Below are 27,138 nucleotides of genomic sequence, written 5' to 3'. Positions count from 1 at the left end.
CAAAGCTGAAAACAGCTGCTCACAAGCATAAAATGATCCAAACGAAGTAAGGAAAGCAATCCCAAGTGCTTTCATTGACTTAAAATTATTTGGCAGAGAATTCCACACTTTAAGGATTTCATTTTCAGAACTAACTGTGCTATCCTTTGTCATCCCTTCTATCTTTTTCACGCAGGTCATAGAATTTATTTTTCCAGATAGAGCTTTCTTGAAATTCTATTAGCTCCATTTCCAGATTTTCTAAATCTAACCAGTGTAGGCAGGAAAGATCAAGTTCTTCAAATTTGGCTTTATCTGGAGAAGTAAGAAAACACAGGGTTGTCTCCATCTTACGGAACTGTAAAAAATCTGTTGCTAAAATTAACCTGTGCAGCTGCTACAATACTAGAAAATTCCTTGTAGATTTCCTGATGGCTTGTAGGATTGTCTGCAAATGTTGTAGAATTTTCTAAATGCATTTTTAGTTTTGGAAAATATTTCAGCTGCCCACTTTCAAGGTCTCTTTCAAAAACCTGCAGTTCTCTCTCAAATGTTTTGATATCACAAAACATCCTTTCTGATGTTTTCCCTACGCCTTGTAGTTGTTTGTTCAGCACACTGAAGTGTTGTGTACACTTGTACATCTGTACATCTGTAAAAAACATGAGGTTGGTAAGCCAGGCCATATCAGTGAGCTGTGGATATTCCTGCCCTTTTTCATTCATAAACAGCCTAAATTCATCCAAGCAGGCTACAAATCTCTCCAGGACTCGTCCTCTGCTCAGCCACCGGACATTATTGTACATAAGTAGACAATTATACTGTGCCTGAACCTCGACTGGATTGACTCACTCTGTGTAATCTGCCTTGGGTCCAAGTAAGAAAGAATTGGCAACCCTGTTTTCCAGGACAATAGGAAAGGTATAAAGGCACCAAGTTTGCTAATGTCATGCTAGTATGCCTCTTGGGAGACACCCACCAGGGACTGAGTTACCCAGGAGTAGGACAGAGGATTTTCTCTTCAGCCCCCACAGCCTCGTCCTTCGGCCTTCCCTGAATGTGTTTCTTTAACGTCTTGATTCAGCTACATTGACTTAGCAGAGCAATCCCAATGTCTTGAACTACCACAGCTCTAAAACACATATCAAGCATCACAGAGCACATCAGTCCTATTTTTTTCTTAACTCCAAAACTCAAGTGGACTAAAGAACAAAGGGGTGTGGTGGATGTTGATGCCGCTGCAGGACTGGCCAGGCAATGATATATAGAAGTTCATTAATGTGTTGGAGGCATTCCTTTCAAATGTGTAGCTGCAAGCTTTCTGCACTGCCACCCCATTAATCACACAGCTATCTCTGAATAGCTCTGGCCAGGGTAGCCCTATCTTGCAGAGGTCAGTACAAAGTGGTTTCAAAATTCCTTCTTCTAACTTATCTAGTCTGAAACTTGAAGCTGCTTTTATCTTTACAAATGTGGAGGTTTTCCCACAATTTCCTGACAGGTTCACTGCCCTCCTCCATTCCCTCCTCAGCTTACATTTTGCTCCCAGGCCTCACTTACCTAGGCTGTTTATTGGAAAAGCTGAAGAGGAGTAGGAAAACACTGGCATGCAACATAAATATATACAGGATTACTACACATGTTATCATCAGTATAGCAGCGGTAGTAATCTTATCACTGAGGCCCAATATACTCTTCTGGAAACTTAGAAAACCCTTAGAGGAAAGGATACCATCAGAACTGTTAATTTATTATTGCTGGTTTTGGGGTTCTTGGGGAAGGTTTTTCAGTGGGTGTTTGAGACTATATAGTATGATGTGATAGGATAACCAACTTCAAGTACTTGAGGGGTTGTCATATAGAGGATGGTGTCGAGTTGTTTTCTGGTGCCCCAGAAGGCCGGACTAGAACCAACGCATTGAAATTAAATCACAAGAGTTTCCGTCTAGACATTAGGAAGAACTTTCTAACAGTTACAGCGGTTCCTCAGTGGAACATGCTTCCTCAGGAGGTGGTAAGCTCTCCTTCCCTGGAGGTTTTTAAGAAGAGGCTAGATGGCCAACTGTCAGCAATGCTGATTCTATGACCTTAGGCAGATCATGAGAGGGAGGGCATCTGGGCCATCTTCTGGGGATGGAGGTCACTGGGGGTGTGTGGAGGGGAGGAAGTTGTGAATTTCCTGCATTGTGCAGGGGGTTGGACTAGATGACCTTGGTGATCCCTTCCAACTCTATGATTCTATGATGTCAGCCCTGACCTGGATGTCCCAGGCTAGCCTGATCTTATCACATCTCAGAAGCTAAGCGAGGTCAGTCCACCTTCCAAAGCAGCCAATTTCTCCAGGAGAAGTGGAATAAATATTTCCAATTTAAAAAATGAATAAATAAGTGACGTGTGTAGTCTGCAGATCAATTGTAATGCCAAGACATCTCCATGCCTCGCAACCCTAATCAGCAAGCAAATCACCAAGACATCTCCATGCCTCGCAACCCTAATCAGCAAGCAAATTAGAAAGTATGCAAGCAAATTAGAAAGTATGATAAAAACTTTTTAAAAAACAGATTTAAAAGCAAAGATTCCTGGTAGAATAATGCTGCGCAGATGGGCAGATTACAGGTATGAGGAAGACTATTTAACTGCTTTATATATGCTTGGTTTGAAAATAAAAAGTGAACAGAATTCAATGTCAAGTAAACCACGGTGTGGAGCAAAGGCACAGAAGGGAGAAAGGGGTTAACTACTCCATCCCTAAGCAATTTTATTAATTGAAACTGACTCTCCCTCCCCTGCTGTGTTTAAGGAAAAGAGGCAGGCACTCGCCTTTTCTGTCTTTAAAGGGATAATGACAGTGTGTGGGATGGATCGGTTTTGATTACCAAAACAATGCAGGGGTAGAAGGCATAAAATTCTTCTTATCCCCACACTGCACACCCTCTAAATCACGAGCCATGCAATTTCAAGTGTTCATTCAAATTTCAAAATCATGGGTCTTCCGGCATCTTGTCTGTTTTGAACCTAATCTGTCTTCAAAAAAATATATTTTTAGTGCACGTATCATGAACTCCTGAATTACTATATGGGCCCCGCTTGCCACCACCCATTGAGAAATAATGGTAGACTTATTATTCTGCTATCATTTCTAATTGTTTCAACGGGCAGTGTTTGATACAAATGTGTTACAGAGCATTTGTGATATTCTGGGGTTGACTTTCGGCATCCACCCTTTCTCTGTTTGCCCTTCTGCTTCAGCACAAACCTGTCAAACAGTGGGCACAAAGGTACAGCACATGCTTTCCAAAAGATCCCAACTTCATCCCCCGGGCATTTTCAGCTTGATAGGATCTCAGACAGTCTGAAGAGCAAGATTAAAGTCCAGCAGCAACTTAGAGACCAACACGATTTCCAGGGTATAAACTTTCTAGAGTCAAAGCTCCCTTCGTCAGACGTCTGAAGAAGGACGCTTGGACTCTCGAAAGCTTATTGCTTGAAAATCTTGTTGGTCTTCAAAGTGCTACTAGACTCAAACCTTGATCTTCTACTGCAGACCAGCACAGCTACCCACCTGAAGCTGAGACCCTGAAGAGCTACTTCTAGGGTAGTCAACACCAGATTATTTGGACAGCTTGTCTGACTCGGTTTAAAGGAGCTTCATACAGTGTGAGTCATGCATTTTCCAAAATGAACCTACCTTATCTCAGAGATTATGATGTGCCCTTTATCCTGCTCACTACCTTCAAAATAAAGAGTCTTGTCTTCTTAATTGTATCATTCGAATTCCAAGGAAATTGAGTGTCATTCTCACTCGCTAACATATAACTGTGGTCCTCCTTCCTTTCAATCAACATCCAAATCTGAATGCCTTCAGTACAGCAAGACCTTCTTTTGGGATGGCATTCAAGAGAGTTAAATTTTGTACCATAATTTTTTTTTGTATATTGATTTCCTATTTCTAGTTGAGTAATCATTGTTTACAGCATTTTCCTTAAACTATAATACTCTGAAATATTTCCAGAGCTCTTGGGATGAGGTAGGGTAGTAACTGAAACAAAGAAACATCAGAAAAGTTCCTTTTAAAAATATATTATTGTAAAGTCAAATGTTGAGTCGAATTGAGGCCAAACGTTGAGGCCAAAAGGGCTCCTATTCTGACATAAATACAATTACTTTGTGAAGGAGGAGGAAGAGGAAGAAGAGGAGGAGGAGAAGAAGAGGTTTTTATATGTTGAGTCAAATGTTGAGTCGAATTCTTTTATTCTGACAAAAATACAATTACTTTGTCAAGAAGGAGGAGGAGCAGCAGCAGGAGAGGTTTTATATATATATATTTCTCTACCACTTGAAGAAGAATCAAACCGTCTTACAATCCCCTTACCCTCCCCACAACAGACACCCTGTGAGGTAGGAGGAGCTGAAAGAGCTCTAAGAGAGCTGTGACTATCCCAAGGTCACCCAGCTGGCTTCATGTGGAAGAGTGGGGAAACAAATCCAGCTCACCAGATTAGAGTCCGCCGCTCATGTAGAGGAGAGGGGAATCAAACCCGGTTCTCCAGATTAGAGTCCACCACTCCTAACCACTGCTCTTAACCACTACACCATGCTGTCTATGAGTATTCTAAAGTCTATGAGAACTCCAAAGGCCACAAATTTCTCTGTTCACTCAAATGTCAAGAACAGTATGGAAACGTGTGCCTGAAGCTGGTCCCTTAGACACCACAATGAACACAAAAGACTGTGTGAACACGAGCCCTGTCTGCTGTCTTTAAAATATAAGAATGTATGTTCACATATATACGAGTCCTGTCTGCTGTCTTTAAAATATAAGAATGTATGGTCACATATATATATATCACAGCCATACCTTGCACATTTGCTGAAGTAACTATAATGCTGAGTGCTCTTCTAAACTCTGTATCACACTGTCCTGTTTGATCTTGGGGGGGGGGGGGGGGAATTCAGCATTTGGTCTTTTGCCTATTGTGGATTTCCCCTGGCACTCAAAAGCATGACTGCAGGTTTACACAACACATTCTTTTAAAATTTAAATTGGGTCTTTCCATTACAGAATAACTAACAACCTACAAGTTGTTGTTTCAGTAATCTTAGCAGCAGTTTTATTTAATTTTTATTTTATTGTAATTCTACAAAAGCAGCTCGATGAGTTCCTTCAATGCACTGAGGAATAAATAGAGGCTGCCTTTGTTGAAAAACGAGGGGATTTAATAGTAAGATCTTCAAACAGAGACATTAAACAGTTCAGTCCCTTCTGTTGATTCCTTTAGAACTACATTCTGCTTTCCTTTTGAACAATCTTGTTAGGGATAACTGTGTTATAAACGTGTAAAGATTTATCTAGTGAGACGTTTATCTAGTGAGAAGTCCTGACATGTTATCTAGAATATTCTTAATTTTGCCCAATTGTTTATATCATGATAGACCCATTACTTCATGTACCTCCTGTGGAGGAATACTTGACCATTGTTGTATACATTTATTGTATAACTGAAAAAATATCTTTTTTTTAGATGGAATATGAGAAAACAATTAAATAAAACTATGGTTACAGAATGGGCTACTACAGGATTATAACCAGCATCAAAAATCAACTCAAAACATCGCATCCCAAAAAAGCTTGAGTTAATTTTTTTAATGTTGTGTTTGTAATTTAAAGATCAATGATTCATTATGTTTAAAACAGACTTTTACTAGGCAAGCTTTTGTCAGTGACAATATGGAAGAGAAAGCCTAGTAAAATTACACACACACATACATACATGAAGCTGCCTTATACTGAATAAGACCATTGATCCATCAAAGTCAGTATTGGCCATCTGGAACCATGAGGAAATGTGGGGCATAAATGTTTTAACTAAATAAATAAAACAATAAATATTGTTTATTCAGACTGGCAGCAGTTCTCCCGGGTTTCAGGTTGAGGTCTTTCACGTCACCTATGACCTGATCCTTAAACCTGAGACTCCAGGGATTGAACCCAGGGCTTCCTTCATTCCAAGCAGATGAGCCAAGGCCCATGTCCACTCCCCTTATTTTCCCTTATCTTCTCCCGTTCTTCTAAAAATCAACACAGAAGCAATCATCAATAACAAACACATTCAACAGGGCAAACCAAACTTCACCTGAAAAAAATGGCCAAAGGCGTAACAATGCCTTCCTTACCACATCCCCCGTCTCTCTCTGTCTCCTAAGCGGACCAGATATTAGAACAAGTAACTTGCTCCTTAGTACAACTTCACATCAAGTGACCAGTGTAAACATATATCTAGAACAATGATAACTTTTTAGACAGAAATACTTCCATACTGTTAATGTAACAATAAGGCACTGAACAACATGCCTAACTATCGTTTTAGTGTGTTTGCAATTTCAGGCCCAGAAAAACTCAGGAACTAACCAAGCCCCCATTAACGTTTCAGTCAGGGAATTGATGTTAAACTTTTCATATTTCATCAGGGAACAGGAAGCTCTAAATATGTCTGCTGCTTTTGCATAATTATATTTCTGGTCTGTTTCCTGTGAACTCTCAGTAGACGTTTCTGTAAAATACAACCCAAAACTTCACATCCTCTACAGCCAATGTCCTAAACCCTTCCCCTGACAAAGGGGGGGAACCCAATTGGTTTCAGGCATGTACTTGAGAAACAATTTTTTAAAGCAGCCAAAGCACGCAAGAACGATTAGGTCAAACAAAAACAGAACATTCGCCAAGAAACAGAGGTATGTTTTATCAGAGGCTTGTAGTGACTTCACTGTTAAACAAAATATTGCACTCATTTTTTTTATTATTATCCATCACTGGGAGAGTAATCCATTATTAAAACTGAAGTGTCAAGGAAATTTGGACAATCATTAATTAAACTTCCCAGGGAGCTGAAGATTCAAACAACAACAAAATCCTAGTTCGTATGTGAAGTAGCTTGTCCTTTTAAGATCTCACCAGGCGCTGGTAATCCCAAGAATACAATACTCAAATATGTTTCAAATAGTTCAGTGAATTAGTTCAAAGAATGACTTTATCATCCCATTTTCAATGGGTCTGACATTATCCAAGTCGTCTTTTGTGGCATCCGTTTTGTCCGTTAGACTGCAGAACTTTCATCTGATACAGAATCACGTGATCCTGACCTTAACAAAGGCTAAATCTTCTATTTAGCAGATGGAAATCATCTCTGTCCAGCCAGCATGGCATGCCACAAACAAGATCATATTTCATGTTTATTATGGGAGAAAGCTACATACTTATCAAATAACGTAACTTATAAAAATTGAAATAATGCACAAGGCTATATGTTATCCTGAAAATGAGCACACCAATGTGCTATCAAATAAAATCTATTTTCTAACATAATCATCATTTGTTCTCCTATAAGAGGCTACTTCAGTTAGGGAGGGAGAGATTTGGGGGTTGTCATTTTACCTGTGGTTTTAACACACAATTATTTTTTTACTATTATTGTAAGCTGCCTTGAAACATGATAAAAGGCAGGATACAAATCTTCTAAAAAATAAAATTAAAAAACAAAACAACCAACTTTCCAAATTTATTTCAACTAGTCCATTAAAGGCCAAAACATTCAATGCTTTCAAATAATAAACACGGCAGACTTTGTAAAACCGGATTTCTAATAATCTACACTACTATGCACCTCTTATAGATGCAGAAAATCATGTGACATTACAGAGTTTTCACGTGTGACATTTTGAGCACTTTGGCTTTTCTTATGGCTATAACACAAAGGTTATAGTCACTAGAAAGCTCTTGTTCTGCTTCCAGACCTACTTGAACAATCCTTGACCAATGTTTTAACTGTTACTTTTATGTCTCTGTATGTATTCTAGGCCCTGACCTGGATGGCCCAGGCTAGCTTGATCTCATCAGATTTCAGAAGCAAAGCAGGATCAGCCCTGATTATTACTTGAAATGGCAGACAACCAAGGAAATCCAGGTCTCTGCACAGAGGCAGGCAATGGCAAACCACTTCTGAACGTTTCTTGCCTTGAAACCTTACGAGGGGGCTTGTTTCCCCCTCCCCATGCTTCTTCAAGTGCCGAAACAGGGCGGTTTCTGCACCTGAAAAGGCCTGCGGGGTGGGCTCCTGGAGCTGCCACATGCCCAAGAGACCTGGGGGCACTGTCATGTTTGGTTTGGCTTTAACAGAGTTTGATGCTGACATGTCATACCGAGGGGTCATACCAAGGGTTCAGATGCAAGGCCTGTGTCCTGTTGGAGGGGTCAAGGATACAGAAAAGTTTCCATTTGTTAGTCCTCCCCATGAAATGTTTGAAAGTGTTATCCAATCCAGGTTGGGGCCTTGCATTATTATTTTTGAAAAAACTGTAACTGCTTCTAAAATGGCGTTTGTGACCACAGGATGGATCTGTGGCCACCTTTGAGTTTAGTTTGGCTCTGACTAAGGCTGTACCTATCACCATCTTTCAGTAGAAAAGAGCAAGAGTCTAGTAGCACCTCAAAGACAAACAATATTTCTGGCCAGAAAGTCTTTAAGGTGCTACTAGACTCTTGCTCTTTTCTACTGCTAGAGACAGACTAACATAGCTACCCACCATGATCCATCTTCCAGTCTTTAGTCATTTAAATGATTTCTACCCCATTTTTCATATTAGCTGATCTGCCTTCAGCTGATCTGCCTTCAGCTGTCTGAACGGACAGGCATCAGAATCTTATGGTATATCTTCTGGACAACGCCACTTTAGATTGAAGCCTTCATCCTTTTTAAAAAAATAATATTTTTATTAAGTTTTTAGAGGATACCGAAGCCTTCAGCAGCAGCAGCAGCAGGAAGAGAAGGAGGAGGAAGAGAAGGAGGAGGAGGAGGAGGAGGAGGAGGAGGAGGAGGAGAAGAAGAAGAAGAAGAGTTGGTTTTTATATGCTGACTTTCTCTACCACTTAAGGAAGAACAAAACCAGCTTATAATCACCTTCCCTCCCCCTCCCCACACCAGATACCCTGTGAGGTACGTGGGGCTGAGAGAGTTATGACTAGTCCAAGGTTATCCAGTTGGCTTCATGTGTAGGAGGTGGGAAACCAACCCAGATCACCAGATCACCAGCGCTCATGTGGAGTGGGGAATCAAACCTGGTTCTCCAGATCAGAGTCCACTGCTCCAAACCACTGCTCTTAACCACTATATCATGTTGACTGTCAAAAAAGTACCAAGAGCTTCACTACACTATTCTGCTGGTTATGTGCCTCAAAGATAGAACACAACAATCTCACAAAACACAGGGAACGTTCTTGTATTTTAGAGGTCCAACATTGCATAAACCTAAACAGAACAGATGTGTTCAACTAAATAAAGTATTTTACCCTGCCTATGTGGGCTCACGGCAGCAATTAAACAACAATATTATTCCCAAGCTGTTCTAATTTCCTCTTCACACTATTGAATTGAGGTGCTGCCTAACTAGAAACAGGTTTGCAAACCTAAGCTTGATTGAAAACACTGAAAGAAAACATGTGTCGAGAGGAAACGGGCAAAACCTATAAGGAAAATAAAAAATCCCTTCCCAACAGCTCTGAGAAAGTATTTAAACAATGGGGAAATTAAAAAAAAAGAAAAGAAAAAGAAACGGCCAGCGACTCCAATCTGAACTTAAGAGATAAATTCTGAACTTTGCTCTTTATTTTGCTTAGTCTGAGCGGCCTGTACTGTCAAAACCGCCAACCACCAAAACATTTGGAGGAAACAGGAAACACCTCACAGCCTCTTCATATGTGTCATTTTTTTCGTGAGGTATAACCTGACCTCAGGAGGACCTTAATGTTTATGGGCCAAAGGGAATAATTACCAAAAGTGAAAACAACCGAGACCAAACCAGAACAGACTAGGCAGGCAGCGCATGGCTTCAAAACAGGCCAAAGTCTCATTGTTGGATCAAGCAAAGCATGCCGACGCTGACATACTTCATCACTTTGCATCTGAGCAAGATATAAATTGATATTTGGAGGTATTGCATTACTGGAAAGAGCTGGGAGAAATGCGGCCTTTTCGCACAAAATTATCTTTTACGCCGCGAGCAAGTAATTTTAAACACAGCAGACTGGAGCCCACTTAACCCAGGGCATTTGGGAAGGAATTTCATTACGGTATTGTATTTGTAGTGCACAGTGCTTTAGGGGGAAAAGGGATATTCTTTTTTTTTAAGGCTCCATTAAATATTTAAGATCCAAATTCTACCCCTCAGTGCTCCCGATGCTAATTTTCACTGCAGAAAAGCTGCAGGAATCATGAAAACAAGAATCCTCGTTAAACTACTGGGTGATCCAGTTCTAACCAGATCAACATTTCTGCATATTCCATTCATGGGTTAACACCCCTCTAATAAATCGATCGATCGATGACCAATCGATCAACCAATCTCTGTCTATCTATCTATCTATCTATCTATCTATCTATCTATCTATCTATCTATCTATCTATCTATCACTACTCATACAGCTACAGCCTTGAGCAGAAAATAAAGGAATAAAAATGCCTTCATGTTATTCTTTTGGTGTTTAATTATTGCCACTATAAATTTTGAGGTTAAAGCCCCCCTTAAATTATTGACATACTTTTCTTTTTTAACTTGGTAAAGAAAACGCTCCGGTGTGCCACTATTCCGCACATGTGCTGATTCTCTGTCTACAAACCACTGTAGTAAGCAGTGGATTAAAAAATAAGGAGCTGGAGTGGAGGTTTGTGACTAAATGAAAGGAAAATCCATAGAGTTGGTGAAACATGTGAAGGGGGTATGTGGTAGAGGAAGAAAGAGAACTGACAAGTAGAGCAATTTTGGAAGCTAAGGAGGGAAGAGAAGCGGTGGGTTAGGAGGGGACAGGTGTCTGAATTCCCCATACTGGTTGAAAATAACTTCTGCATCTTTTTTAAAAAAAACTGATGGGCAGGATTATTGATGGGCACCCTTAAGACAGGCTGGTCTAAGAAATTTATGGCTCTAAAATAATCTGGCCCAGAATTGTACCAAAAGGTACTGAGCCCCCATCAATATTCCCCTGTGTAGTTCAGTTGAATGCTGTTCAGCACCAAGGGAATGGAGCGCCCTTCCGGAGCCCTCCCCATAATACAGCCAATAAGCAATCAGGAAATTCCGGGGTACTTGGCACACAACAACAAACCATTATTGGTCCTTACCAGAACAAGTCCAGACTCATGCTTCCTCCCCCCTCTGATCCACTAGTGAACAGTTAAGGGTTAACAGTTATATCACAAACTATGGTTTGTTCTCTTCCCTGCACATCAGAATGCAAACTAGAATTAGACTGTGGCTTGGAATCCTGGTGTGTAGAGAAGAGGACAAACCACAGTTTGTGATTCGGACAGAAGCACAAACTATGGTTTCCTGCAAAAGTGGAAGCCTTTTCTTATCAAGCTATTTGCAAAGAGAGAGTGCTTATTCTCATAGGGACAAGTCATGGCTCAATACATGTGAGGCAACAGGCCTCTGTATGACCTGACAATTCCACATGCATGCGACTATACTCCCCTATATAGTTTTCCATTGTATCACTTTCTTTGAATTATTCTTGTTATTGTTATTTTAGAAAATTCAAATGCAACTTTTCCATTCCAGGAATCCACAAAGCAATTTATAACAGAATTCTCTTGATTATATGCCTGATCAGAGTCTTCAAAAGACATACTCGAGTTCAGTCTGAAGACTGTTTAATCAACTGGATCGTATTCCTCACCTTCACAAAGTAACGTACAGAGGAGGGCAGCAGGGACACCGGTGCCACGAATGCTTACAGCAGGGACAAAGGATTCCAGGTCTCAGAGACAGCAATTAATTAATCTGATTACTCCGGCATATTTCTGGAGCATGCTGCGGAAGCCCAATCATCCTTAATTAGGATTGCTACACTTACACTTCACAAATGACCAAATGTTTATGTTTTCTAGGAATTTGCCAGGCACTTTTTGGTTTTAAGAAGAGCCAGTGGGGTGTAGTGGTTGGGTTAAGACTTGGAAGACCCAAATTTGAATCCCCAGTCTGGTATGGAAGCTTGCTAAGTGACTTTGGGCCAGTCACGCACACCCAGCCAGGCCTATTTAACAGGGTTGTTATGAGGATAACTAGAGCCCCGTGACACAGAGTGGTAAGCTACAGTACTGCAGTCAAAAAACCTCTGCTCACGACCTGAGTTCAATCCCGACGGAAGTCCGTTTCAGGTAGCCAGCTCAAGGTTGACTCAGCCTTCCATCCGAGGTCGGTAAAACGAGTACCCAGCTTGCTGGGGATAAAGTGTAGACAACTGGGGAAGGTGATGGCAAACCACTCTGTAAACACAGTCTGCCTAGTAAAAGTTGGGATGTGACGTCACCCCATGGGTCAGGAATGACCCGGTGCTTGCCCAGGGGACTAACTTTACCTTTATGAGGATAAAATGGAGAAGGGCAGAATGCTGTAGGCCACTGTGGGTCTACACTGGGAAGAAAATTAGGTTATAAATAAAATAATTGAATAAATGACTTTTTAAAATCTAGCTATATTTTAGCTATTTTATAGTATTATCGTTCTTTGTTGCATCTCAATCACAATGATATCAGAGGATGCTAAGAACAGTCATTTTCATTTACTTCGTTTATACCCAATTTTCCACCCAATAGGGACTCAAAGTGGCTTACAACATGCTGCTCTTCTCCCCTTTACCCTCACAACAACCCAGTGATGTAGGTCTGGCTCAGTGTGTGTGACCGGCCCAAGGTCACCCAGCAAGTTGCCCAGGCAGATTGGGGATTTGAACCTGGGACTCCCAAACCCTAGTCCAACACTCTAACCACTACATCATACTGGCTCTCATTTTATGACGAGACATCGGGCAAAGACACAGGAATGGGCAAGTATGAGAATACTGGGAGAGATCTACGACAGCGTGGTGTAGTGGTTAACAGCGGTGGTTTGGAGCGGTGTACTCTGATCTGGAGAACCGGGTTTGATTCCCCACTCCTCCACTTGAGCGGTGGAGGCTAATCTGGTGAACCAGGTTGGTTTCCCACCTCCTACACATGAAGCCAGCTAGGTGACCTTGGGCTAGTCACACTCTCTCAGCCCCACCTACCTCACAGGGTGTCTGTTGTGGGGAGGGGAAGGGAAGGTAATTGTAAGCCGGTTTGATTCTTCCTTAAGTGGTAGAGAAAGTAGGCATATAAAAACCAACTCTTCTTCTTTTCCTCTTCCTCCTCCTCCTCTTCTTCCTCCTCCTCTTCTTCTTCTTATTATTATCTTAATTCAGAAATGCCCTTGCAGCCAAAGCGGGCTGGATCCCACCAACTTTCCACTGGCGGGAGCAGATCTAGCCCCCAGCAACGCCTGAAAAGCTGATGGTGGGAACTGCGGGACCCTCAGGAGGTGAGCAGGGGAACGGGGTGAATTCACACACACCTCTTACCATAAGCAATGTTGGCTACATTCACCCCAAAGAACTCAACTCCACTATATGTCTCAATATTCCACAACAAGGTTCTACAATGTGAGAGCCAGCAACACCCATAACAGAAGGCAGTTGCCACAAATGTTTTGAACGGCACACAGATAGAGCTAGCATCGCCCTTAGCTATATACACTTTTAAAGCCATCCTTCGAATGAAGAACACATCAAGTTAACTTTCCCAAGTCCGGCTTAAATGCAATTATGTAAAACAACAGGAAATGTCACTGCTATAAAAGATTAGACGATGGAACAAGATAACCAGAAAGCTTCCAGAACAGCAGTCAATAGACCTATTCAAATCAGGAGAAGCCATCTATCCAGCAACAGCTATTTAGGAATAATTAACTCAACTTTAGAACAGTGTGGGGCAATAGGCCAGCCTACTCATTAGAGGCCCAGTTTGGGCATTAATGATTATATGACAAGTTGGTGCTGAAGGCAGGGGAAAGAAGTTTTAAAAATAGAGAAAGGAACTTGACTCAATTAATATTTCAATAGAAAAAAGCAAGAGTCCAGTAGTGCCTTAACGACTAACAAAATTTCTGGCAGGGTATAAGCTTTTGCGAGTCACAGCTCACTTCTTCATATACCCTGCCAGGATTTTTGTTAGTCTTTAAGGTTCTACTGGACTCTTGCCCTTTTCTACTGCTATAGAAGAGAGGAGAGGGGCTGTGGCTCAGTGGTAGAGCATCTGCTTGGTATGCAGAAGGTCCCAGGTTCAATCCCCGGCATCTCCAGTTAAAGGGACTAGGCAAGTAGGTAATGTGAAAGACCTCTACCTGAGACCCTGGAGAGCTGCTGCCAGTCTAAGTAGACAATACTGACTATGATGGACCAAGGGTCTGATTCAGTATAAGGCAGCTTCATGTGTTCATGTGCTAGAGACGAACTAACACGGCTTCCCCATTGTTAGGGTTGCCAACCTCCAGTTACTAGCTGGGGATCTCCCGCTATTACAACTGATCTCCAGCGGACAGAGATCAGTTCACTTGGAGAAAATGGCTGCTTTGGCAATTGGACTCTATGGCATTGAAGTCTCTCCCCTCCCCAAACCCTGCCCTCCTCAGGCTCCGCCCCAAAAATATCCAGGTATTTCCCAACCCGCAGCTGGCAACCCTACCCATCGTTGATATTTCAAGTTTGGCAACTGTAAGCAGCAACACAAAGAGCACCGAGTGCCAGCTACTGAGAATAAACATGTGCCAGCATGGTATAGTTAACAAGCAAGAGGGCCTCAGAAAATGAATTGCCAGCAAACATGGGATATTTTCAACACCGATCACTGGATAAGAAAGGCAAGATTCGGGTCCAGTAGCACCTAGAGACCAAAGAGAGCTCTAACTCTTGAAAGCTTATACCCTGAATAATATTGTTGGTCTTTAAGGTACTACTGGACTCGAACCTTGCTCTTCTACTACAGACCAACACAGGCTACCCACCTGAAACTATCCTGAGAAGGGAAGCTCACCTGTATGCTTGGATCAAGGAATGAAGGACAGTAATTCAGGGGAAAGAAGTTGGCCACAAGTAGATCAATTAGTGTTGATTCAAGCTTTCTGAATTTATATACCAGCTACAAAGCTTTCCAATTTGTAAAATCTACCTTAGTTGGCCAACTGGCAAATATGACAGAAACGGTCACACTATCAGAGTACGTTCGCATGAGAGACAGTAAGAGTGCATTTGCATGAGATGGTAAACAACTCAGAGACTCCTTTGAGAGGACTTGGTAGCTATATAATGGATTTATGAAGATGAGGGACAAACCCTGTATTGGTACTGAAGTTCCTCAGTGCTGTAATTTATCGATCTAATTGCACATCTTTATTTTATGTGCATAGTGTAATTTTTTAAAAAAGTAAAATCTCTCAGAAGAAACTCAGCATCGCGTCCCTTTCTTCACAAGCCCTTGAAATCCTTTCTGTGCAATGTTTCCACTAATTATCCCCACATAATTACTAGTTGTGAGCTGAATCTATGTGGGCTAGAAGGAGTTATTAGACAGCTCAACCATTACCAGAGATTCAGGGCTTGGAGAACAACCAGCAGCTCAGACCCCTTCTGACATTACACTGATGGACTCTAAGGTCCCTGTAAGATGGCAAATTCCACTTCAAAAAATTCATTAGGTAACCTCGGAAGTCCACAAGCGATAAGGAACGAGCTGACACTCCCCATACCACTAGCACTCCATAACTCCTCCCACACCTGGAGCTTACCTCACTATTCTAGCAGCATGAGAAGGAGCCATGGTGCAAAGATGCCATGGCCCTACTGTAGCATAAGAAGGAGGCCTCGTTTCTCAGATTTCCTGCTTCTGCCCTAACCATCAAGATGGAGAAACTGATGGCTCCACACCACGGTGGGAACATGGACACCCCATTTCATGTTCTTATAGGGCAACTGCTGGACTCTGTTCCCAAAGAATGGCAAGAGTCGAGGGCCAAGCGGCAGTGTTGGCGCTTCTGTAAGAAACTGGGTTGATGGGATCCTACCTGAAGGCAGAAGAGGCTGCTCATGGGAGAACGGAGTTTCGGCTCTTTAATGTCAGGGGTTTTAAAGCACGGAAGAGGTGATTCATGAGTACTTGTCACTGCAGGGTTTTATTAAAGGCTGTTTATTAAAGGGTGGGATCCCACTTCTTTTGGAGCGTTCTGCCCCCTTCCCCATTAATTAGAGAGCAGCGGACTGACTGCATCTCACCAAGCTGGCTTTTTTTTTTCGGGGGGAGGAGAAGAAGAAGAAGAAAGAAGAGGAGGAAGGAGGAAAAGAAAGGAGGAAGGAGAAGAAGAGGAGTTGGTTTTTCTACCCAGCTTTTCTCTACCGTTAAGGAGTCTCAAAGTGGCTTACAATTGCCTTTCCCTTCCCCTCCCCACAACAGGCACCTTATGATGTAGATGGGGCTGAGACAGTTCAGAGAGAACTGACTAGCCAAGGTCACCCAGCGGGCTTCAAGTGGAGGAGTGGGGAATCAAACCTGGTTCTCCAGATTAGAGAGAGTTCTCCACTCTTAAACACTACACCATGCAGGGTCTCAATGGCGACAGGAACCCCCTCTGGCCTCTCCCTAGATATTATGACTAAGAAATACAGGTTTCATGCCTAGTGAGCTGCTCAGGAGAAGGTTGACTGGGGGAACGGGGCTGCCCACCACATACCACAAGAAGGAGGGAATCTGAAATGCTCAAAAGATTTTACTGAGAAAAATCCCCTGTAATTTAAATGACGCCCAGTTTCTAAAGCAAGGTGGCATAGTGATGCCTCCAAATCAAGAACACACACATGGAAAATCTGAAATGCTTTTTATGCTCGAATTCCCATCTTGTTAACCATAACGATGGCCCAACACCCTATCCTGCCATATTTTGCTTGCTGCTTTAGATCTACAGACACCTCAAACACCCATCAACGAACCTTCCTTCAGAGTCAAACTGATTCCCATCTGGCTAGCCATAAAGCTGACTCAGCACCCTCTGTTGCCCTATCTTGCCTGCCGCTTTCGATCTACATATACATGAAACACTCAGTTCGGTCCATCAACGAACCTTCGTTTGGAGTCAAACTGATGCTCGAGTAGGAGGGACTGAAACGTTCAGGTCTTCTTTCAGAGCCTTAATTTGGAAGTTTGGTGAACCACCAGCACACATACACACACACACACACACACACACAGGAGAAAAGCAGTGAGGCACTCCAACATGCTGCAAGTCTCCAAGGCTCCAAAACCCGGTAGCAGCCACAAAGCCACCAGTTTCCAGTAGCCTGAACATATGGAAGCCTCTCAAAAAATAGCAATAGTTACATGTCTATTTCTGTGTAATGAATGGAAAGACAGACTCGCTGCTATAATAGGAGCTTCTATAGAGGAGACTAATTGATGCCATATGTCGGTAAATTGCTAAACCAGATGTACCCTTTGGGGGGGGGGGAATATATGTCCCTGATTATCCCTCCCAAAAATCATCTGGGGGGGGGAATGAGTTGAAGTACAAAGCAACTTACTAGACAGTAAAACATACTGGGATGGACATTTATCACTGCATTACAAAACTATATGGAATCCTGACACACCCTGGGGCAAAGGGAGAGAATCTGAATTAAGATCGGTGCTTACAGTCGGCAGTCCAGCAGTTACAAGTTGTACATGCACAGCTGGGCAGTTGTGTTTACACTTTCACTGTTTGCATTCCTTTTCGCCCAAAAAGACAAAACGAGATTTAACCTCATCATGTTTAAATATAGTTAGTGGTTTGGCAAAGAACAGCCAAAGGGGAAACATATACAAACTGTGCACAACTGCTAGATACCCAGAAGGCAAACTGCTGGCCGGCAGATAGAGAGTTAAAGGGAAGAAGACCGACATAATATTTTCAGAGCAGGGCAGCTGTTCTCAAGGGGCTCTGCCTGCTCTGAATACAAACATAAACAATTCCTTTCCAGGCTCCAGCTCTGAAAATACTGCTATTTTGAAGCGGAAGCTAGCTGTGTAGAGCGTTGGCTTGCCAGACTGCTCCGATGTTCCCAAGAAACCTCTCAGGGTTTCTTTTTTTTTTTAAGAACGAGTCAGGCAACAAACGAATCGATACATGTGTAAAATCTTCATACAGCTCTCTTTAAAATTCAATAAGCAGGCAGGCTACCTGAAGTACAGAAGAGAGGCCAGACTGCTATGTCAGTCTTCAATTCACTTGCATTTACATCTGTTGTTTTAGTGCAAAGGCAGACAATTCTTTTCAAAGATCTCAGCAATGATATCCAACATCCGCTCTTTAATTTCAGATTTCCGGGACTGAACCTGGGACTTCTACATGCAAAGCCATTTAAAGGGGGTGTCTCTCCTCTCTCAATAGGCTTCCAGGTAAAGTAACAGTGGCAAAACAATGACTAGTGTGATCTTGACACGTTTGCGTAGACTGAAACATCTTTTTACCCTCACTACACCCATAGAGAAAAAAAGTAGCCCTTATGTATCTGAACAACTGAGGGAAAATATTTCTGAACAGCAACGCTATCCAATCCTCTCAATGCTATGCATTCTTCATACAGGAACACAGTCGCCAGCTGATGAGAAAAATTGATCCTGGAGGTTTTTTGCCCAGCAGGTCTTTTGCCAGAATTTGTTTGCGTAAAACAACAAAATGCAGGACTTATTGTCAGAAACTGAGTAAATATGGAACTTTATGAGTAAGCGCAGCATTCCAATATGACCATAGAGACCAACAAAATTTTCCAAGGGTATTGCTTTCATCATGAGTCAAATCTCACTTCGTCAGATGCAAGTAATTACGAAAATCCATCAGCCCTTATATCTAGGTCAGAAGGTGATAAAAGCTGGTGTATCTTCATTCTTATTTGTATCTGTTAAAGTGAGCTTTAACTCACGATAATAGCTTATATACCTTGGAAATGTTTTGTTGGTCTCTAAGAGGCTACTAGGCTCAAATTTTGTTCCACCATCACATAATACACAGCTACCCACATGAGGTCGTTTATGCATGGATACTTTCACTCATGTTTGCCCCTAGTCTGTCTCAATTGTTCCTTGGAGTTATGCATGAGTTTCCCTCCATTAGAGATGGCCTCGCTGCTAGCCCTCACAAATCCCAGGACTACCCATTGCTCTGTTAACCCGATTCTTCCCTCTCCCCTGAGCTCAGCTCAGGTGAAAGCCCCCTGCATAATGCAAAGCATGGGACACCCAAGCTTGTTTTCTATCACAGCCAATTACAAAGCAGTGTGTAAAGAGGCGGCGATTCAAATGCTTCCTGCTTCCTGGGAGCTCTTTCTGAGCAGTAGATAGGCTCTTTGAGGCCTGGATTTCTCCCCCCCCCCCCGTCAGATTGCTCCATTTTTTGTTTGCTGTTCTTACAATACTTTTTAATGCAGCAATTGGGTTTTTGGAGGGAGAATTTTCCTTCACTGTAAGCTCTACAAAGTAAGCCACTTACAAAGCAGCATTTAAAGGGCCAGGGACTTGATTTGAGCTTGGAGACTGCTGGTGCATAGATTCCCAACAGGAAAGTGTGGGTCCAGCAGGCAACGAACCTCAGGTAAAACTCCCATGCATAAACGACCTGAAACTATCTTTTTTAATTTGTTTCTTTGTGAGCATGCAGCCTCCCCACACCAACAGCCAGCAGCAGCAGAAAGAGGCAAGGGCAGCCCTTGTCTCCCCCGCTGTCCTTTCATCACAAGAGCAGGGACCATCAGGGAAAGAACCGTTGCCTGGGTAGCATGCTCCCAGACCTGCTTCCCCTTGCTTTCCAGACCTGTTTTTTAGAGCCAGCGTTTTTTGTCGATTGCCTATATTTAGCCCATTGAGAAGCTGGTGGGTACATGCTTAAAGACATGGGCCTCCAAGGTCAACTAGGGGGTCAACTGAGGGCTAAGGCCAAGATTTGTTTGATTCCGGGAAAAACCAGGATTTTACCATTCTTATATATATATTAAGTATTTAAGTACTTTAAGATAGTAGGCTGAGTATATTAGCTGTTATATATAACGTATATACCCGTGTATAAGCCGACCCGCGTATAAGCCGAGGTGCCTAATTTCTCCCCAAAAACGGGGAAAAATTAGGCACCCGCGTATAAGCCGAGGGTCGGCTTATAACCCCTCCCCCCCCAGCAGGCTTACCTTATCAAGAGGCAGGAGGTGGCGGCAGGGGGCCCCCAGTGGCCCGGGAGGCCCCGCAGGCCGCTCCTAGGCCGCTCCAGGCCTGGTGAAGGCTGTGGCGCCCCCCCCCCCCCGCGGCCCAGGAGGCCTTCCCAGACCGGTCCTGGCCGGGGGGAGCAGCGCACGCCTGGCGGGAGCGGCGGCGCGCCCCTGCAGCGGCTGCAGGAGGCCCTCCGAGGCCGGTGCCGGCCAGGAAGAGCCGGGTGCGCCCGGCAGGGATCGCGCCCGGCCCTGCAAAGGCCCTCCGAGGCCGGTGCTGGCCAGGAGGAGCCGCGCTGGCCTGGCAGCGATGGTGGCGGAGGTACATTTCCCCTCCCTCCCCCTCCCTCCTCCCCTACCCTACCGTATTGACCCGCGTATAAGCCGAGGCCGACTTTTTCAGCCCTTTTTGGGGGCTGAAAAACTCAGCTTATACGCGAGTATATACGGTAGTCATAGATACAAGGCACCAGATTTGGTGTTAAGAAGTATAAGTTTTCCTTTACAGTTTAGAAATACTGACCATCAGGCTCAGTAATGGGTATTAATATATTAACATAATATAATATTAAATAAGCTCAGTAATACACAGATTGTATGTAGGTTTGAGAATAAATGTTTAAATTTGTGGTCAGCTAAAGATTTAGTCCTTCAGTGTTACTCCTCTGAAGATGCCTGCCACAGCTGCTGGCGAAACGTCAGGAAAGAAAATACCAAGACCACGGTTACACAGCCTGGATAACCTACAAGAACCAATGAACTCTGACTGTGAAAGCCTTTCTCAAAGATTTATTTGTTTGAGTAGATTTAAAGATTAGCATTAGATGATGCAGAATGAATTAGCCCCGCCCCTATTTGGCATTTGAGGAGGACCTTGTTGGAGACATAGAGTACTGACTTTCTACGAGGAATGTAAGTTGTATGTGTGTTGTACTGGTTTAAAAAATAATAAAAATATTAATAAAAAAAAGGATTTTGCCATTCTTCACGGGTAGCAGCTGCTGACAGTAGCTTCTCTCTTGTCATTCATTCTCCACTGGGCTTGGGGAGCAAGAGTGCTACATATTCTCCTTGGGCTGAGAAAGCAGAGAGTGATTACGGAGGCTACCATCTGTTTTGTTTAGTCTTGGTATAGCGAGACCTTCTGAGCTCTTGTGATGTTTTTTGTTGTTGGTTTTTGTTTTGTTTTTTGGTGGGGAAGTTTGTTTTTTTTGTCATCCATTAATATGACTGGCAAAGGAATAGGGAGACAGCTTAAGAGGGGTAGTGGGCTCTGAGGCACAGCATCTGCTTTGCATGCAGAAAGTACCAAGTTCAATCCCTGTTGCCAGTCAGAAGAGACCTTCTCAGACTGGTGGTCAACCTCAATATAAGGCAGATTCATGTTTGCATGAGCATGTTCAAGAGAGCACTCTAGTTCAACGACTGGTTCACAATAAGGGAAGCAACAGGTGTTGGATGAGCCAGCTGAGGAGAAGCAGGGTTAAGCAATTGGGGCCTGTCTGTGTTTTCAGTCCTATCCCCCAACTGGATTTGTTCCCCCACTCCTACACGTGAAGCCAGCTGGGTGACCTTGGGCTAGTCACGCTCTCTTAGCCCCGTCTACCTCATAGGGTGTCTGTTGTGGGGAGGGGAAGAGAAGGTGATTGTAAGCCGGTTTGATTCTTCCTTAAGTGGTAGAGAAAGTCGGCATATAAAAACTAACTACTACAACTACTACTACTCTTCCTCTTCTTCTCTGTAGTTTGCCCAGGTGCCAGCATTTTTTTAAATCAAAAGTTGGCAGACCCACTTGCAAGCGTGCTGGCAACCAACGAGTACAAATCTTGAGAAGCAGAACTGTTAAGCACTTGCAGATGTCCAAGCTCATCACGAGCTGACAACGTCCCCACAGCGTTCCAAACAACTTTCCTTCCAGCTGAAATGTTTGGGGTCACTGCATTTCCCAGCGCATCTTTACATTGAGATAGTGCTGTGAATTTCCAGGAAAAGCTTTCTGCAATTGTTCCCTAGGAGATATAACCAGGAGTTCCCATTCCCTAAACCCAGGCTGACTAGTAATTTCACATCTGCCCGTTAATTTCACATTATTCCTTCGATTTCGTGGGTAGGCAGAATGCCAGTCACAGGCATTGCTCAAACAAGTTCTGAAAGGCACAGGAGGGGCAGAGGGAATCTCCACTTATTCCTCCAATAGATTGTTGATCCACAACATATGGTATGTTCCATCAGTATATTTCCATCAGTGCATTTCCTAGTATGCCGAAGGTCCCAGGTTCAATCCTGGGCAGATGCTCTACAAACTGAGCCACAGACCCTCCCCTATTGAACTCAAATCTTGCCCCATTACAGGGATGGAGACTGATAACGGAGACATTTAAAATTTCATGAGAACTGTAAATTATCTAATTCTTAAGTCCTCGTAGGGAAGATCTGCATTCTTAGGTAGCATAAGATTCATTTATGCTGTACAATAAAATCTTGCATGTTCTGGATGTGCCTGCAGTTGGCTAAATGCACAAAAGCTGGCACAAAAACCAACATGAGGCAAGCTGGCATTGTCATTGGCCCTCATGATGTAATCAGAGGAAAAATTCCAAAGTATTAACTTGCAGTTAATCTTCATTTTGTCAAGAGTTAAAATTCTTCAAGCCTTCATGTCAGCAGCGTTACACGGATTTCTAGAAACGTATTCTTTCTCACACTCTAATCAAGCATTCCAGGGAATGCTATACTCAGATTTCCACAAAAAAAAAGTTACAATTTGAGACAGGACCTAAATTTAATCTTAATTTAACCCATTTCTGAAAATTGGGGGCTCTGAAGTCAAAGTCCTTCCTGAACTAGCGTTTGCTGATGCAATGCCGCAACTGCAACAATTAAACATAGATAACAAAGGAGGGGGGAAATCAACTTTAAAACGAAACTTTGCTATCGTCTTCGCTAATTAACATGACAGGCAAGAAAAGCATTCAGATAACGTGGCTGGAAACTGGAGATGATCAAACTCATCCGTGAGAACAGAACTTTTGAACCCACGATAATAATGACATCTTTGTGATAGGAAGGAGAGGGGTGAGGAGATCAGATATCTAGGATCACATCACCATTTTTCTTCCACAATATGCCTGTGACTGGCATGCCCTCAAGCTGAAACCATATGAGAGAGAGAGAGAGAGAGAGAGAGAGAGAGAGAGAGAGAGAGAGAGAGAGAGAGAGAGAGAGAGAGAGAGAGAGAGAGAGAGAGCGCTTTGAGAAAAACATTAATTAAATCACAATCAGCTTCACTTTCACTGCTCTTTCAGTCCAAATGGAAGCAGTTTATAAACTGGGTGAGTCTCTCAAGCAGTACACATATCGCCAGACTGTTAGCCCCATTGAGTCAAGAGTTAAAAATAAAAGACAGCACACTAATTCAATAGTGTCAAGAATAAGATTTATGCCCAAAGATACGCGTTATTTAAAATGATGGTTTTAGCACAAGAAGCATTCTGGCCTTCAAAAGGGACCTATTGGGGTTTAATTATTGTTTACGTGCCTCTAAACCCAGGAATTGAAATGAGTAGCACTTTGTTAGTTTAATTTTTGTCATCTTGTTATACTGTTTGCGTCCAACCACTCCCCTAAGGAACGGTTTTCTTAATCACAACAACACATGGTCGTCCAGTAAGTTTCACAGAATAATGTGGAGCCAAATATATACTGCTTTTTTGGGGTGTGTGGATTTCTATTAAATGCGAGTCAGTTTTAATGTAAATTCATCCATGCTTCACAGATTTGTACAAGAGGAGAATGGTAGCAGCAGTTTTATTCTCTATTCCTCATCTAATTATGGCCAGCATGGAATTTGCCTTTTTCACAGCATCATCAGAGGGTGCTGGAATGTGCTATAGTTGATTTCCCCCTCTCGCTCTTCAGAGTTCTGGAGAGGCATGCCCAATTTTTTTAGAATCTGCCTCAGAAGTACAGTACCAGAACCCCCCTCCCCACCATCCCAACATGGTCCCTAAGGACCTAAACAAGCTTCGGGAATGTTTAAGGGCTACATAAGACTGCCCTGACCTTAATGTCTGCTCTGACCTGGATTGCACTGGCTAGTCTGATTTCATCAGATCTTGGAGGCTAAGAAGGGTCAGCCCTGGTTAGTACTTAAGATACCACCAAGGAAGTCCAGAGGCGAGTAATTGCAAACCACCTCTGTTCATCTCTTGCCTAGAAAACCCCATGAGGGGTTGCCAAAAGTTGGCTTCGACTTGAAGGCACTTTCTACCACCACCACCACATGGACTGAATAACCATTTGAACCTTCCAACCGAGTGAATGGATCCCCTGCTTGCACAACTGTGTTGTAGGAGCTCCAGATGCTTCACAGGATTCCCTGTACTCAAAGGGTTGGGCCCTATCCATAGTTGGTTCCTCCAACTCTCTTCTGCTACATCTTCCTTCAACAGAGAAAGACTCCCTGCAATTAAAAATGACTTTTTTTCTGAATGAAAAAGGCTTCATCTGATGAAAAAAAATTGTTGTTGAAGGAAGCCTTTTGCTGTTGGAGAACAACTGGGTGAAAAGGAGTCATAGGATCAAACCCAAAGTTTCCAGCCCACCCTTACTTTCTGTGCTTATTATTTTCCACTGGTAGAGGTTGCCAGGCACAGTAACTGCTTCCAAGAAGCTACTCATGACACAACACTGAACACATTTCAAGTAGCAGATATTTCCTCCCAGGTAAGGAAGTACAGTTCCTTCGTATTGTTCCGCAACACTGTAGGCCTTATAATTTGTTTCAAGCCCTAAATCAAGTATCTTCTGTTCAGAGGAAATATGTCAAGCCACTCAAGTACTGGCAAGACACATTTTGGAGAGCAATTTTAACCTAGGAAGAGTCCTCAAACATGGCTCGCTTCACCAAAGAGATAAACTGATGGAATAAACCAGGCTGTAGAGAAGGAGGAGGAGGAAGAGGAAGAAGAAGAAGAGTTGGTTTTTATATGCCGACTTAAGGAAGAATCAAACCAGCTTACTATCTCCTTCCTTTCCCCTCCTCATTACAGACACCTTGTGAGGTAGGTGGGGCAGAGAGAGTTCTAAGAGAGCTGTGACTAGCCCAAGGTCACCCAGCTGGCTTCATGTGTAGGAGTGGGGAAACCAACCCGGTTCGCCAGTTTAGCGTCCACTGCTCATGTGGAGGAGTGGGGAATCAAACCCGGTTCTCCAGATTAGAGTCCACCACTCCAATTCACCGCTCTTAACCACTATACCACACTGGCTCTCCTTTGAACAAAGCACTTACCATTTCTGTCATCAAAAAGAATGAAGAGTTTGGATCAGGTGGTCAAGGAGTTACAATGAAAGGCGAAGCAGCCCGATTCACTTGTACCGAGGGGCACATGAGACCCTTTTGTGCAATCCTGTGTAGAGTTACTCTGCTTTAAGCCCATCGATTTCAAGGGCTTTAGACGAGAGTGACTCTGCATTAAGATTACATTGCAAGACTCATACTGCATTAAGATTTCTCTCTGTAAACAAGCAGGCAGGCTATCTGACAGGTTTGGAGTCTCAGTGAGCTAATCCTATCATGGAACATTTTACAGGCCCCCAAGACCACCAGTTACCTGCTCTAGGGACTTTGCGGTAAGCTCATTCAGCAATGCTTGTCAGACAGCTGCCTTGATATTGCTTCAACCCAAGCCATCTCCTTAAGCAACATGATCTGGGCAGAAACCACAATGCTATTAGCACATTCACTAGAGCATAGATGTGCAGCAGACGGAGCCTTGAAAATCTGGCTTTCAGTAAATAGTCTGGAGGCAGGCCAGATTCATCTCAACTCAATGTTGAAAACGTTGGCATTTAGAGATGTGTTTTGACCCCATCGGGCTAAGATAGAAAGGTGTGTAAGGCCAGCCCTAGAATACCAAGTTGGCCGCTTGCCCTAAGAGAAAAGAGAGATGCTGGGAAGAATCTAGAGGCCAGCTTCACAATGTTTTGGGAAAACAAATCCTTCCTTACCACAGCAACCAAGCATCACTCCCTGTCCACAGCCAGAATGCTCTCTTCTCCGGGGATATTGATATCGTATACATCCAATTTTCTCACTTGCCCGCCTGCTGCTAACAAACTGGAGGTCTACTGACAAGTATCCTCAAAGCAAAATGCTTGAGATGGAAACAGCCACTCATTCAGAGCAACTGCCTTCACTTTCTTCTACCGCTCTTTATCTGTGGCACGCAATTGCTTAGGATGCAAGTGGAGTTTTGTGCATGTGTGTGTTTTTAAATTTTAGAGCCTCGACCGAATCCACAGGAATCAGGGAGCCCATTGCTGGATTCATAAATAAGGAGAATGTTACTTAGCAACAAGCAAACAGTATGGCTCCCTCCAAGAACTTTTTCGAGAATCATACCATTTCGGGCAACGTCCAAGAGGAACACAGTTGCCTTTGTCCAGCAAAATTATTACTTCCAACTTTCTGTACATCTGATATAAATTGGCAGAAGGAAAAAAAAATGATGTTATGAAACAAGGCTCCAAGTCATTTCTTGGAAGTCTGATAGCCTTCAAGAAGTATGATCTTAAGACCCATCTCCCCTCATCTTACATGGTCTCTTCATGATGCTCCTCGAACCAAATTGTTTTTATTTTTTAAAAAAAAATAGAAAACAAAAAGTACAGAGAAAGGTTTCTGATCATTAAAAATTTTTAAAAAACATGCAGCCTGTTGCTCTTGAGGTAAAGTCCCAGTCCTCTTAAATTACATTAAAGTCTAATGAAATCTTTACTGAACACAAAAACAGTCAGCCATCTATGTAATGTTTAGAAGCTGAAATGGATGAACTCTGATCCAATGCTCATTTTCCAAGAAGGGAGCTTTGATGGCAATACCTCAGAAACAGCAAGAAAAATATGTCGAATCCTGAAGGTAATTATATTCTTAAATTTCATTATCTCCCTTGATACTATTAGGCTTCTTGGAGATCAGTCAGCTTCAAGCCTATAACCAGCCCTGAGGTAATTTTTCATGACCCTGAGGATGT

General features: G+C 42.9%; 1 protein-coding gene and 1 non-coding gene across 2 annotated transcripts in view; one reads left to right on the top strand and one right to left on the bottom strand.

Annotated features, from left to right (window-relative positions):
* TMEM135 (transmembrane protein 135) overlaps nucleotides 1–27,138 on the bottom strand; it is a 200,758-nt gene that overhangs the window by 97,314 nt on the left and 76,306 nt on the right. The gene's annotated exons all lie outside the window — the stretch shown is intronic.
* On the top strand, nucleotides 14,116–14,187 carry TRNAT-GGU (transfer RNA threonine (anticodon GGU)). The gene has a single exon. It is a non-coding gene; the product is annotated as a tRNA-Thr (tRNA).

This window comes from Euleptes europaea, chromosome 12, assembly GCF_029931775.1.
Source record: "Euleptes europaea isolate rEulEur1 chromosome 12, rEulEur1.hap1, whole genome shotgun sequence".
Classification (NCBI taxonomy): domain Eukaryota; kingdom Metazoa; phylum Chordata; class Lepidosauria; order Squamata; family Sphaerodactylidae; genus Euleptes; species Euleptes europaea.
This window is presented reverse-complemented; position numbering and strand designations above follow the sequence as displayed.